This window comes from Oryctolagus cuniculus, chromosome 1 (assembly GCF_051225735.1).
Source record: "Oryctolagus cuniculus isolate XC-2025 breed Fujian yellow rabbit chromosome 1, ASM5122573v1, whole genome shotgun sequence".
Classification (NCBI taxonomy): Eukaryota; Metazoa; Chordata; class Mammalia; order Lagomorpha; family Leporidae; genus Oryctolagus; species Oryctolagus cuniculus.
In genome coordinates this window covers 135,259,723-135,272,344 of record NC_142867.1, presented here as the reverse complement: position 1 = coordinate 135,272,344, position 12,622 = coordinate 135,259,723, and positions in this window count along the sequence as shown.

Genomic DNA, 12,622 nt, shown 5'->3' with positions numbered 1-12,622 from the left:
CTCTCCCTATCCCCTTATCACCCCTGTGCTCAACACACACAGTGAACCCAGGTTAAATAACATGATACATGCATAGCTCCTGTCCCTCCTTTTTTTTTTTTTTTTTTTTTTTCAAATTGAAACCATAGTTTACAAGCAGACACACCTACTGAGAATTGGGATGGGCAATTTTATGAACCTGGCATTACTGCCATTTCTATGCCGTTGATATTTCTTTTAGAATAATCTTTGTGGGGAGTTCTTCCATTCCACTGGCAAAATGTTTTTTTTTTTTTTCAAAAGTTGTATTACAGCCTGTAGCATGCTATATATGTGTATTAATCAGGTTAGTCCACTGTGAACATATATTCACTGAGTTTGAGGCTTTGGGGTTTTTCTACTGTAAATTATACTTTGAGTTTACATATTGGTGCTTTTATTTTTCTATAGCAATCTTGTCTGCTAGAAATATAAATCCAGCATTACATATAGCTTTTTAAAGGTTTATTTATATTTATTTGGAAGACAGAGTTTCAGAGAGAGGTAGAGACAGAGAGAGTCTTCCATCTGCTGGTTCAGTCTCCAAATGGCTACAACGGCCAGAGCTGAGCAGATAGGAAGCCAGGAGCCAGGAGCTTCTTCCAGGTCTCCCACACGGGTGCAGGGGCCCAAGCACTTGGGCCATCCTCTACTGCTTTCCCAGGCCATAGCAGAGAGCTGGATCAGAAGAGGAGCCGCTGGGACTAGAACTGGCCCCCATATGGGATACCGGCACTTTAGGCCAGGGCGTTAACCTGCTGCGCTACCTTTTATAATTTATTCATAAATTTTTTGTTGATTTGAATGACAGAAACAGATAGAACTTTTAACCCTTCGGTCCCCAACTGCCCCTAGCAGTCAGGGCTGGGCCAGGCTGAAGCCAGAAGCCCAGAACTTAATCCAAGTCTCCCATGTAGGTGGCAGGGATTCAAGTACTTGAACCTTGGCTTGCTGCCTCCCAGGGTGCAGGAAGTTGGATCAGAAGTGGAGCCAGGACGCAAACCCAGGCCCTCCGATGTGGGACGCAGGTGTTCTAGACAGCATGTCCACCACTGGGCCAAATGCCCTCTCCTAGGTTACTTTGTGGAGCAACACGTTGTCTTCATTTTCACCAGCCTTGGGGGCGCTTGCTACCATGTTTTACTAGTCTGTCTCTGGGCTGTGTGTGTGATATTTCTTCTTAATCTCAGCATGTTCACTTAAGTCCTGATTCCTTTCCAATAGCACCCATTCTTGAACTGAGAAAGGCAGCCTTGGCTATGAGAGGAGACAGCAGGACAGAGGGCCAGGCACACGAGCTGGAGAATGCTACAGGAGATTCTATGGCGGTGGAGCCCCTTGATGGAGGCTCACGATGCACGGGGACATGTTCACTTCCGTTTACAGACATCCAAGCTGGAGGGATGCTTGCCCCTCATGCTTTATCCTCCGCCCAAAATGAGCAACAGAAGTTTGCTCTACTACTTCTTGCTGAACTTGCTGTTTTCTATTGGTTTGCAAAAAGGTGAGGAGGTAGGGGGAGAAAGGTACTTCTCTTCTTAACCCAGGAAATATGGTTGCAAACAAATTGTCAGGCCCTAGAGTGGCCTGGGGATCTCAGCCCAGAATAGATAGGGGTCATGGATATGGAGAATTTTCTTTGAATGTTTTTTTTACCTCCCTTGGTAAAACCAAAATATCCAAGCCGCTAGGTCTGAATGACAAGGTCTCTGTAACTACGCAGATTACTAACAAGCAATCATTTTGCAAATGCTGCCACTTAATTGCTTTTATATTTGTGTGGTTTCATTAGGCTGGTAGGGCACTGTGAAGAGCTTAAGATGTGCACCTGCCTGGTAAGGCTGATTTCCAACTGCAGAACAATTTAAAAAATCAGGCGTGCTTGAGAGGAAGGTATCCAAGGCCAACAAGGACACGGTGTGCCAGGAAGCGTTAAACCACCCCAGTGTACTCGACTGAGGGACAGGGGGGTGATCACTCACATTTTAAACAAGTGGGGACACGGGACTTGAGGAAGAACGGTGTCTGGCACAGGTGCACCCTGCAGTGCTAATGAACCGTATGTTCCCGAGAAAGGCAACTTTTTATAGCCTGTTATTTAATGTTGGCGTAGCTCAGGCAGGAAGAAAAGTCAGCCCCTAACCATTCTTTTTCTAGCTCTAATGAAGACACGAGTGTGTGGTGAGTATCACATTTTCCTTTAGATCCCAAAGGCCTTGTGCCTGCACTCCCTCCCCACCCCCACCCCCACCCCCCCCCCCGGGGATGTACAGGGAATACTTTCTTTTTTTTTTTAAATTTAACAGATAGAGTTAGACAGAAAGACAGAGAGAAAGGTCTTCCTTCTGTTGGTTCACCCCCCAAATGGCCGCTACGGCCAGCGCTGCACCCATCCGAAGCCAAGAGCCGGGTGCTTCTTCCTGGTCTCCCATGCGGGTGCAGGGCCCAAGCACTTGGGCCATCCTCCACTGCTTTCCCGGGTCACGGCAGAGAGCTGGACTGGAAGAGGAGCAACCAGGACTAGAACCCTGCGCCTATATGGGATGCCGGCACCGCAGGTGGAGGATTAACCAAGTGAGCCACGGCGCCGGCCCCCAGGGAATACTTTCAAGCACTGGGCACTAGTGGGCTTCTTCCTGGCTGGCATTGTGGTACAGGGGTTAAGCTGCCATCTGTGACACCAGCATCTCATATGAGTGCCGGTTCCAGTCCCGGCTGCTCCATTTCCGATCCAGCTCCCTGCTAATGCACCTGGGAAAGCAGTGGAAATTGGCCTAAGTACTTGGGCCCCTGCGCTCACGTGGGAAACCCACATGGAGTTTTGGCTGCTGGCTTCTGCCTGGCCCAGCCCTGGTCATAGCAGCCATCTAGGGAGTGAATCCAGAAGATGAAATCTCTATTATGTATAAATTATTCTAAACAAGTAATAAATACATAAAATCTTTTTAAAAATTAGTGGGCTACTTGGCATTTTCCTTTCCAGAAACCCTGGAAATTAAACTCTACATCTACATCAACTCACCCCTTCCTGGTCACGATGCATTTTGGAAAATGGAAGACACAAGGCACCATGTTTGGAGTGGTGTAACACAGAACAGGGCTCAAATAACAATCGGGAAATGTAATTGACCGTGAGTTTCCCATGAGAAAGCAGGATTAGGAAAATAATGGAAGATTCGCAAACCATGCTAACATGCAGAATGAGGATCTGCAACCTGCACATCCTGGACGGGCTTCCAGTAAAAAAGCAAGACACAATGATTCAGACGCTGCCTGGGGGCTCTGCGTCCCTGCTTCACCCCTAGCTCATCCGCTTCAGTTTCAGCTTCCTGCGAATGAGCGCTCTGGGAGGCAGCAGGAGACAACGGCTCAAGTACCTGGGTCCCTGGCACCCAGATTGAGGTGTTTTTTTTTTTTTTTTTTAAGATTTATTTATTTTATTTGAAAGTCAGTGTTACACAGAAAGAAAGAGAGGCAGAGAGAGAGAGAAAGAGAGAGGTCTTCCATCCGCTGGTTCACACCCCAGTTGGCTGCAACAGCCAGAGCTGCGCTTATCGGAAGCCAGGAGCCAGGAGCTTCTTCCAGGTCTCCCACGTGGGTGCAGAGACCCAAGGACTTGGGCCATCTTCTACTGCTTTCCCAGGCATAGCAGAGAGCTGGATGGGAAGTGGAGCAGCGGGGACTCGATCCGGCAGCCATATGGGATGCCAGCACTGCAGGCGGCAGCTTTATCAGCTGTGCCGCAGCGCCGGCCCCCAGACTGAATTTCAATTTCCTGGCCTGGGCCCAGCCTGGCTCCAGCTGTTGCAGGCTGTTGTTGGAGGGTGATACAGTAGATCTTTCTCTTTCTGGTTGTCTTTCTCTCTGTGTGTATCTCTGTCTTTCAAAAAAAAAAAGTGAAAATAAATAAAAATCCTTAAATAAGAGGACGAAAGAACGTTAGATCACTCAGAAATGCTTCACCCCTCTCATCCCCCAGTCAGGCAGAGCCATCGAACCCAGAGATTACGATGGCTGTAGGCAGACCTGGGACGGTGTTTCCTGATCTACTAGGAATCCCTTCAGCTACAGGGTACTTATCTCCCTAACTGCCCATGCGTCCATCCAGAATGGGGAACTCCAGTACCTAGAACATGGCTCATCTCCCTGGAATAGCTTCCTGGAATGTCCAGTCAACCTCACCCCCATCGCTGCAAGCAATATCTGATTTTCCTTCCCCTCCACAATAAGTGGTTCAGAAATGACTTCCTGTAAGTGGAAGTATACAAAGCAGGCTTCTTTACTTCTTGCTGTTCTCATTCAGGACAGCGTATATAAATTTTCTCAGGTGGCTCATTCTGTCCCTACTGCTGGGCTGATTGTCTATACCACATCTGTGTGTCCCTTCTACCTTTGCTGGACACGTGTGTTGTGTGCTGTTTTTGCAGAATACTTTGTTTATTTGGATGTTTTAAACAACTTGAAGCTTAGGAGCCCCAGGCGGAGAGCGCAGGGGTGACTCACCCACATGGGGCTTTGCTCCTGACTCTCCTCTTCTTTCTCTCATCGTCTTTACTTTCTCGTTCTGCACAGGGACTTAGAAGATGGTTGATTTCAGGCCACAGACTGGAAGGACGTGATGCCTGAGACGCCAAGGGGTGTTAACAGAAAAGCCAGAGCTCCATGAGGTCACCCACAGTTGAATAGAGGGTTGATTAGCTGGTGTCTGTGTCACATAACGGCACTTCACTGCATTTTGAAAAAAAAAAATCACTTAACTCCGGTAAAAGTAGGACTGACATTAACATATGACCTCATATGGCTACAAGGGAGAAAGAAAAGAAAGGTGGAAACTGCTTGGTCGTTTGGGAGTATTATAACAGGTGCATAGTGAGCTCTGTGGGCTCCTAGATTTTGCCCCAAGCCGCTTGCAAGTTACACAGGCTGGTTCAACCGCTGAAAATTCTGTCACTCGGTTTATAATAAACTTAATTCCATGTATGGAAAAGGCTGGCCAGTTCTTGAAAACACTTCTAATCCTCATTCGAATTCACCCGTCCGAATGCCACCTGCAGCCTGTTGGGACAGGGACATCTCAAACAGTTGAGAGTTATTTTGTGCCTTGGTCCATGCAATCGTCAACGTCTGGCCCCGGAAAACAAGTTATCCTGGAAGGGAAGCAAACAGAAGGAAACAGTTCGTTCTTGGGTAGTGAGGAGAGCCCTGTGCCTTCAGCGAGGTCGGCTTGCATCCCTGTTTCCATAGCGACGGCCCACGGCGTCTCCCGCCAGCCAGAACTCACCGTGCTCGCTGGAGGCTGCAGCTGGAAAGAGAATTTTTTTCTCTCTCCCTCAAAAGCTATTGAAGTATTCAGAAAGAACCCAATCAACATTCCACTTAGAATTGGCAGAGAGAGGGCGTTCTTCTCTGTTCCTCTAGATATGAGGATGAAATTAATTTCCTAAATGCTTTCTCCCTCCTTCTGACCGGCAATACCAGGAACAGGCTTCAGGGGAGTTTTGTTCAGGCTATAGACACGAGAACCGTGCAGATGTCTGGGTAGTCTCCCCAGCCTCTGGCTGAGAGCCTGTATGGGTCTGGGAGAAGGCAGAGATGGGAGCTCCCCCAGACCGCTTTGTCGTCCCTACAATTGTTAAGGACAGGCGACTTGGGATGGCAGTTTTGTCTCTACTCCTTTTCCAAATAGGTTTTCAAAGATGTTTCATTGCAAATGTCATCATATTTGTTGTAGAAAAATATAGTCTTAAAAGGAAAATACTTTATTCATGTCTGATGACAAAACTATATATAAGGAGTGCTTATAATCTGTGGTGTATAGCGATTCACTGTGCGTGTGTGACACTTTTCAACCAAGTTCCCTACGGTGATGAATTTTGAGCCCCTTTACTATGTCATAAGCCATGAATCTTGTCACATATGCTTCTATACCATCAGCATCCAGCATATGGATGGATGCTCCACACTTTAACAGCCTCTGTGCTTGTCCAATCTGAATGCTTCCCACTTTTCATGATTGCTAACAAATGTGTAGTAAATGCCAGAGTCAGATCTTTCCACAAATTGTGAATGGTCCCCTGCAGGACACACACTGTGGTTGCATGTGGTTGGTGCCCTCTGGGTTTAAGTGTCAGTGGCTTGGTCCCCAGTGTGACAATATCGGCAGGTGAGGGGACTTGAAGAGGGGGAGTCAGTGGGAGGGACTTAGGTCATTGGAGATGTACCCTCAGCAGAGATAAACATAATTCTTGTGGGACCCCACACTGGTTCTCATGAGAGAGCTGTGCCTTCCTCTCACTCTCTGGCCCCTGCTCTGCCTGTGATCTGTTCCTCCACACACTCCTGCCATCACAAAGCCATGGAGCTGGTGCCATGCACTTGAACTCTACAGCTGTGAGCTAAGCAAACCTCTTTTCTTTATAGGGACTCCGACTCGGGTGTTTAGTTCCAGTGAGGGAAAACTAATAGAACTCCCCAACAAGTAAGAGACCCACAGACATCTATCTTTCAGTGCCCCATTTCCTGTCTGTGTTGTATCCCATACTTTGCAAAAAAATAAAAAATGCTATGGTGAATACCCTCTGCATGAGTCACATCAGAAACAAGAAACATTTCCCAAAAATGAAATTGCTGAAACTTAGGGTGTGTACCTGAGTAACTGTGAAAGCTGGGACAACTCGCTTGCCACAGAGATTTGACGGATGGCTATGCCCAGCACAGCGTTGTATCAAACTTCCAGAGCTTCACAAAATGCCACAGTATCTCAGTGTTACTTACACACTTTTCCTCTCCTAGGAACAGAGCGTTCCTGTCCTTTCTACTTCTCCACTGCCATCTCCCTCAGACACTTGTAAGTGCTGTTTATCTATTCGGGAGCATGATCCCTTTTCTAGGCTATGAATTGAAAATATTTTCCCCATTTAGTCATTGGTACTTTTATTTTTCTTTGGTTCCTTTGGGCCATGCAGAAATTTCCACATGTAAATTTGCATGTTTAAAGGTACTGATTTTTTATTAATAGTTTCTAGATCTTGTGCCATAGGAAAATAACCCCCATTATAAAACCAGAAAGAAATTTTTCTTGTAGAATTTTTATGATTTTACTTTTTATTTAAATTCTTCAATGCATTTGGGATTTGTGCAGGTAGACGGTATGATGTGGCTGCGATTCTAACAGTGCACTTTTATCACACTGTAAAGTCCTATATGTTGCAGTTGTGTGGGCGTTCTGTTCCCTTGATCTGTCCATTCCCAGGGGCATCCATTGCTTGGATGCTAAAATCGAGATTATAATGTCTACAACAGAGAGTTAAGAATTAAATAAAATGTGGGATCAATGCTTGGCCCATAGAAGAGTTCAATACATTTCAGACAGGATGACACATGGGGGGCGGGGAATTTTGTCTGCTTCACTCTTGTGGACAGAAATGCAGGTGCCCCGAGTGTTCTGGGAGTGTGACGGCTCCCATAACACCTGAGCCCAAGGCTTCTTCACAGGCAGAAAGTGACACCAGCAACGGCCTTGAGAATAGATCTGGGGCGGTCTCAGTGAGGTGTTTTTTGTTTTTTTGTGTGTTTTTGTTTTTGTTTTTGTTTTTGACAGGCAGAGTGGACAGTGAGAGAGAGAGACAGAGAGAAAGGTCTTCCTTTGCCGTTGGTTCACCCTCCAATGGCCGCCGCAGCTGGCGCACTGCAGCCGGCTCACCGCGCTGATCCAATGGCAGGAGCCAGGTGCTTCTCCTGGTCTCCCATGGGGTGCAGGGCCCAAGCACTTGGGCCATCCTCCACTGCACTCCCTGGCCACAGCAGAGAGCTGGCCTGGAAGAGGGGCAACCGGGACAGAATCCGGCGCCCCGACTGTGACTAGAACCCGGTGTGCCGGCGCCGCAGGTGGAGGATTAGCCTGTTGAGCCGCGGCACCAGCCTTAGTGAGGTTTTCACTACCCATTTTAGAGAAGGAAATCCAGGGTCTTTAACCCCGGGAAACTGGCCTGCCAGAGCTAATTTTCAGCTAAGACTGGATTGGAATTCTGGCTGAACCACTCATCTCTGGGCCTTATCATAAAAACAGGGGTAATTATATTTCCTTCTCATTCGGACAAATAATGAAAATATAAGAACATGGATAACACCGTGCTTGTCATATAGTATGTGTTCAATAAACGTGTTTTTTTGAATATTTAGTTATTTATTTTAAAAGCAGAGTGACAGAGAGAGAAGGAGACAGAGAGATCTTCCATGCACTAGTTCACTCTCAAAATGGCTTCAGCAGGCTGAAGCCAGGAGGCAGGAATTCCATCCAGCTCTCCCACGTGAGTGGCAAGGGCCTAAGTACTTGGACCGTCTTCTACTGCCTTTCCTGGTGCATTAGCAGGGAGCTGGATCAGAAGCAGAGCAGCCAGGACTCAAACTGGGGCTCCAGTATGGGATGCTGGCATCCCAGGCAGCAGCTTAATCTGCTGCTCCACAAACCCAGCCCCAGTGTTTGTGGTTTATCATCATCATTGTCATCACTAAAGGTGATGTCTTTGGGTGCGTGAGGGGGAGAAAAAAAAAGAGGATAGTAAATACCAGAATTGGTAAGGAGCAATCAGAATATTAAAATCAAAGCTACTGGGGCCGGCACTGTGGCATAGTGGGTAAAGCCACCACCTGCAGCGCCAGCATCCCATATGGGCGCCAGTTCGAGTCCCGGCTGCTCCTCTTCCAATCCAGCTCTCTGCTGTGGCCTGAGAAAGCAGTAGAAGATGGCCCAAGTCCTTGGGCCCCTGCACCCACGTGGGAGACCCAGAAGAAGCTACTGGCTCCTGGCTTCAGATTGGCGCAGCTCCAGCTGTGCGGCCAACTGGGGAGTGAACCATTGGATAGAAGACCTTTCTCTCTCTCTCTCTCTCTCTCTCTCTCTCTCAGCCTCTCCTTCTCTCTGTGTGTAACTCTGACTTTCAAATAAATAAATACATCTTTTTTTAAAAAATCAAAGCTATTTCCGCAAAATAAGATGTGTTGAGGGATTCACAGATGAATAGCTATGTGATAATGCACGTTTTTAAAAAAATGTTAATCTTGGAATCTAAATTTTCACATTAATGTCTTTCCAGTTTGCCATGTTAAAAAATGTTTTCATAGTGGAATACTGGAAAAATTCAGGGCTTGCGCTCACTCTCTCTCTCTCTCTCTTTCTCTCTTTCGCCCTCCCCGAAATCCTACTCCAAATGCTCAAATGCAAAAAGCTGATTGATTTTCCTCAAGTCTTGATCTTTCCTATCGGGTGAAGAACTTGTCACCTCCTCCGGGCCGGTTTTCCAAGCTGCCTTTGTGAACACGATTCACTCCCCTCCCCCCAAAACTCATGCTTCCCGGTGGTTTCCTGCTGGTCCAAAGGTCCTGCCAGCGCTGTCACCCTGGAGTCCCAGAGTCTGCCCTCCCATCCTGTTTTTCTCGGGCCACCAATACCCAGGACCCAGACGTGCTCGCACTCAGGGCCCAGCAGAGAGGAAGGAGTTGGAGCTCGGGCTGAAAGTCCTCTTCGCAACCCAAGCCAGCTGCAGCTCTCTCCCGTTGCTATGACACGGACAGCCGGGCAGCGGCGCGCGCTGGTTGCCATGGTGAGGGACTCGAAGGATGTTTGCTGCACGCCCATTGGCGCCTGGCGTTCAGGCGGCGGGAGCTGCCTGCCTGCCAAGAGCCCTTCATCAAGTCATTAACCTTTACGTTGGCACCGAATTGTGTGCAATGGGTCTGAGGGCTCTGCTTCATAATAGGGACGGGAGCGAGGCAGAACCGAGCCTCTGGGCCCTCCAACAAACCTGAAAATGAGGCATTTAAGGCAAATCCCGTCCTGCCCTGTTTGCATTCTTTTTTAAGGAAAAGTTTAATTCCATTTTGAAATACTGTTCCACTTTGGGCAAGCAGTACCTGCTAGTGCAATATTTGTCGAACGTTTTGTCTAGTCCATATTTGTCTAACTGACCCCAACTCATAAATTGCATCAGAACCTCTAGGAAAGGAGCCCAGATATCTGTAGTTGTAACTATATCCCTAAGGTCATTTCTTTCTTTACAAAAAAATATTTGTTTATTTATTTATTTGAAAGGCAGAGTTACAGAGAGGCAGAGGGGGAGAGAAAAAGAGGTAGAGAGAGAGAGAAAGGTCTTCCATCCACTGATTCACTCCCCAAATGGCTGCAATGGCCAGAGCTGAGCCGATACGAAGCCAGGAGCCAGGAGCTTCTTCTAGGTCTCCCACACAGGTGCAGGGGCCCAAGCACTTGGGCCATCTTCTGCTGCTTTCCCAAGCTCATTTAGCAGGGAGCTGGATTGGAAATGGAGCAGCCGGGACTCGAACTGGCACCCATATGGGATGCCGGCACTGCAGGCAGCAGCTTTATCCCCTTCACCACAGCGCCGGCCCCACAATAAACATTTTTTGAAAATCAAGCAACCTCTAGGTAGAGAGTTTTCAGTACGAAACACTCTCTGCCCTTTGGTTTCCTCCCACCTTACCACCTGCTCCATGTGCAGGGAATAAAGGAAGTGTTGGTTTTTTTTTTTTTCTTCACTTTACAGACAGGGAGCAGAGGGGCTAAGAGTCAGGTTATTTAGGTTTGGGTCATGGTTCTACTATTTCCCGCCTGAGTGACCTTGGACAAGTGACTCAACATCTCTGCAATGAAGACAGAAAGTAGTACCTGCCACAGACAGATGTTGTGAAAGGCAGTCATGGACGCGTGGATGCTAGTCAAGTGCTCTTAGCTGAGGGCACGGTGCTCTGTGTGCTCCCCCAAGGATGCAGAACCAGTAAAGCATCTAGCCTTTCAACCCGAGAGCTGGGGTCTACCAGAAGCAAGAAGAGCTTAGACCAAGAGCCACACTGCCAACCGTGCACCTTGCTCTGTTGTCTTTCACCCCAGCCGGCCAGCTCTGCAAGCCGGGCTTAAAGAATTGAAGGGGAAGGGGCTGAGATACGGCACAGACGTCTTAAAGTCAGTGCAACAGTCTACAGAGAGTGACGAGAACCCAGAGAGTTGTGCCTTCCATCACCGGCAGGCGCGGCTTCTGCACCCTTGGGCTCTGCAGGAGGCAGCCTGTGCATTCTCAGGGCGGTGCTGCAAAGCTGGTGCAGAGCTGGCCGGCCACAAGGGGGCAGGATGTCACCAGTGAGGACAGGCAAGCCATCCTGTGGGCTGGAGCAGCCTCCAGCTCCTGCCCAGGCCGGGCGCTGACTGAAGTCTGACACCCAAGACAACCAACCACTCTGCTCCAACCATCACTACCGCAAAACCTGTTAATGCCTACAATTCTGTGAAGCTCATTTTTCTGCTTAATTGCTCCGCTCTGATTCAGAACAGTCAACCGGGCATGTCATCAAGTTCCCATGTGCAAAAACAGAATTTCCCGGTGACCGTGAACTCTGGGCTGGGTGCTGTGAGACAGCAGGTCAAGCCAGTGCTTGGGGCACCACGTTCCACATCAGGGGTCCTGGTTCGAGTCCCAGCTACTCAGCACTTCCAGGCCAGCCCCCTGCTAATGTGCCTGTGAGGTAGATGATGACGTTCCAAGGATTTGGGTTCCTGCCACCCACGTGGAGACCTGGATGGACTTCCTGGCTCCTGCCTGGGGCCTGGTCTCAGCTGTCATTCTGCCTTTCAACTAAATAAATGAATCCTTACCAAATAAAAACTAGTCAAGTGAATGCTAAGTTCAATTACATAAATAGAGAAATTTTGGGTGTCAGGAGTAACCCCCCATGACTGGAACCATCCGATTAGAATATTTTCTTACAAAGGTGAAATAATTCATAAAATAGCCAAACATCAATCATCTTTATATAATTCAACTACATCAATTGCTTGAAAAACCTGGATTTCCCTACCATCCTCCTCATTTCATGATTTTTTTAAACCAGATACTTGAACAATTTCTTATTTTATTTTTTAAACTTCTTTGAAAGATGGAAACAGGGAGACAGAGATCTTTCATCCACTGGTTCACTCCCCATATGCCTACAGTGTCCAGGGCTGGACCCAGAACTCAGTCCAGGTCACCCATGTGAGTCAGATGGCTGGGGCTGGGGCCAGCGCCGGCACTGTGGCGTAGCAGCTAAAGCTGCTGCCTGTGATGCCGGCATCCCATACGGGCACCAGTTCAAGTCCCAGCTGCTCCTCTTCCGATCCAGCTCCCTGATAATGCACCTGGGAAAGCAGTAGAAGATGGCCCAAGTGCTCGAGGCCCTGCACTCACGTGGGAGACCTGGAAGAAGCTCCTGGCTCCTGGCTTCAGTCTGGCCCAGCCTTGGCTGTTGCGACCATTTGGGGAGTGAGCCAGTAGATGGAAGACCTCTCTCTGTCTCTCCCTCTCTCTGTAACTCTTTCAAATAAATAAAATAATTTTTTAAAGAAGTCAGGTGGTAAGTGGGAAGTTACCTGTTTTAATGCACTCATTTTCATTTCCCCAAGAAGGAAGCTGCTGTTGCCAGAGGCTCCCAAAGGAGACAGCGAAGTTAGTTCAGAGCCGAGAGCCGAACTTTTGTCTCTTCTCAGAATAGCTGGAACTCATTTGGAGAGTTGAGCTTTCTCCAGAAAGCCACGAGCAAGGAGAGAAGACTCCAG